General features: G+C 44.6%; 1 long non-coding RNA gene across 1 annotated transcript; it reads right to left on the bottom strand.

The window, feature by feature from the left end:
• Positions 1–1,719: 1,719 nt before the first annotated feature.
• Positions 1,720–2,376, bottom strand: LOC310909148. Its single transcript, XR_014590007.1, has 3 exons — positions 2,244–2,376; positions 2,095–2,168; positions 1,720–2,017 (listed from the first exon to the last, which is right to left on the bottom strand). It is a non-coding gene; the product is annotated as an uncharacterized lncRNA (long non-coding RNA).
• Positions 2,377–2,946: the final 570 nt, after the last annotated feature.

Genomic DNA, 2,946 nt, shown 5'->3' with positions numbered 1-2,946 from the left:
GTGTTCACAGCTTTCTCCGTTCAGGTTTTTTAATTCAGCAGAAAATACAGCGGTTTTTCCCTAACTGCACTCTCAATTATATCCAGACACCCAATGGACATGGAGGTCATTTTTCAACTTCTTTCTTGCCAACAGCCAAACTTCCACCTACTCAGGGTAAGAAAGAGAACGGAGGAAAAAAAAAAAAAAAAAAAAAAAAAAAAGAACAAAGAAAACATAAAAAATATGTGGAGGGAAAAATAGGATTAACAAGTTAAAGGTTTCTGTGTCCAAGTCCACCAGAAGGGTGGTCAGTGCTCAGAGAATTGGAGTCGCCTGGAAAACAGAGAATGCTTGGTCTTTTTTCATGTTATCCTTTATTCTTTTTATATTAAAGTGTGGCACAAATGAATTTAGTGTTCTTTGATGTCAGTCTTTTCCTGGTTTTTCTCTCCTTCAGGGTCAAACTTCCACGTACTCTGGGTAAGAAACAGTATTTAAAAAAGGAACAAAGAAAACATGAAAATATAAAAAATTAAAAAATTGAATAAAAATTAATAAAAAGTTTTTAAAAAATTAAAAATACAAAAAATAAAAACATGGAAATAAAAAATTAAAATAAAATAAAAATATAAAAGTAATATAAAATAAAAAACTAAAATAAAAATAATAATGTAATATAAAATAAAAAGTAAAAAAAACCTAAAAGTAATATAAAATAAAGTTAAAACTAAATATAAAATCTTTTAAAGAACACACAACAACAGCTGGACTGGGATGAGGCCTTCCAGTGGCTTCACTTCCTACTGGCTCCATCCTTTTTTGCCAACTACCTGCAAGAGGAAAAACAACAGGGATAAAGTTTCAAACAGGATCTCCTTGGTTGAGGCACTTCAAAATAAGATTTTTAACAAAAAAAAAGTTGGTCAAAAAAGAGAGTCTCAAAATCAGGATATAAGTCTCACAGATATTAAAAAAAAAAAATAAAAAGCTGTCTCTGGTGTGTATAACCTGCCAGCCCCTCATGTTTTCAGTCCTTAAATTGATTTTTAGCAAGGAGAACTTGACAATTCCAGACACTTTGTGCCAATCCAGGAATACCCTCTACAGCCCAACTACACCCCACAGGACAAATTTCAACTCCCCAGGACTTGTCCCATTCCCCCCACACCCAGACTGAGCAACAAGGCAGAGCAGCTCCAGGCCAAACACACCAACACCCGTGACACAGGACAGGACAAAAGGGGGGACACAACAGGGACAGAAATATCTCAGCAAGAAGAATGACCCTGAGGACCGAGAGAACTCGCAATGAGATGACCGAGGTAAGACCCATGGGGAGCTGACCAGGCTCAGAGAACCCTGCAGGAAGAAGATGCCAACGGGATCACTGATCCCAAGAAACGCAGGGATGGATGCCTGAGAATCCCAAGGTCAGAATCCTCCACTCGGCTGTGCACTTTTAGAAGACCTAATCTGCCAGAATGGATCACAGCAGTGCACAGCTGTGGATACAGCTCAGAACAAGACTTGGAAAGGCACCAGCCTGGATGGTTGTGAAGAGAGATGGCTTCTGATGTGTGTCTGAGCACCTGAGTCAAAGTCACCTGGCTGAGAAATGCAGAGATCAGAAATGCTAAGATTGATGCCAGGGTTTTTGAAGGGCCCCTCGAAGGGAAAAGGGAAAAGACATGAAAGAGACGAGTTGCCAAAAGACACAGAGTACACAACAGACAAGTGACATGACTTGCCCTGGGACTGCTCTGCCCTGCACACCTCAGCACTGGGATCAAAAATGAGACTTTTCCCTTTACACAGCCTAAGGGGTCACAGCTTGGACATCCCCATCTCCAAACCTGACCCAAAAATCCCTCCCGGTGACTCCCAACCCACACCCCACTTTCATCCCCTCTGTGGCTCCCAGCCCTCCACTTATCTCTCAGACATCTGGAGAAGCAAATCCATGTCAGGTACAAAAAAAGGCCGCCTCTCCCTCGGGGAAATTCCTGCTGTCACTGGGCTGGTGTCTCTCAGTCAGCTACAATAAAGGAAAGCAAACGTGACCATGTGATCTCAGCAGCACATGGGGCAAAAACCAGCAATTCTGCTACTCACCACCTCCTGAGCACACCCAGGTCCTTGGGCCCTGTGCTCCAGCTCTGCTCAGACACCAACACTGCGGGGTGTGCCTCGGTTAAGAGCAGACAAGGTGATGTGGCACTGCTGAAACTTGAGCAGAGCCTCGCTCCTCCTCCCTGACACACCTCAACTCCTCGGCTGTTACCAAAGCCCACCTGGATGGCCCCTTCAAATGGAGAAGGTCAAGGCTTCACCACAGAGTCCTGTAATGCTCCCACTGTCTGGCTGGTGAGGGGAGCTCGGCATCGTGTGAGTGGAACACCTAAAACACACAGCACTGGATGCTCAGAGTTCCACCAGCAAGTGAGGCTGGAGCAATAGTAACTGCTTCTGTCCACCCATCACTGCTCACCTCGTCCACTTCACCTTGACTGCAGAGACCCAGCTTTGCCTCCTAAAAATACAGACAAAGAGCAGTGCTGTAACATGGCCACCATTTACACTCCCCTGCAAACACAAACAGTGACTGACCTTCTCAGGGGAGCCCCCTCACCCGGGATGGGGCACTCTGCCATGGATTTAATCCATCTGCACCTGAAACAAAGTCAGGACAAGAGTCAAAGTGCTGCAGGAGAACTCGACAGCTCCAGACACTTTGTGTCACTCTCACTGTTTTTACTCCAGAGGGGTCCATCCCACTGGGGCCCTCTCCTCTCTAAGGTAACTTTAAATTGCCTCCTGGAAATGAAAAGGTTTTTCTCCTTCACCCCAGCACCAACCCCAACAACTTAACTTTGGGATATGAGTGGAAAAAATCCATCCTGGGCAGAAATGAACGTGCTGGCTCCGTGGATTTGGAGACGTTCTCTCAGTGCTGCCGTATCCAAA

Source organism: Zosterops lateralis (assembly GCF_965231275.1).
Source record: "Zosterops lateralis genome assembly, chromosome: 4".
Classification (NCBI taxonomy): Eukaryota; Metazoa; Chordata; class Aves; order Passeriformes; family Zosteropidae; genus Zosterops; species Zosterops lateralis.
The sequence above is the reverse complement of the archived record's forward strand: the minus strand, read 5'-3'. Positions and strand labels throughout refer to the sequence as shown.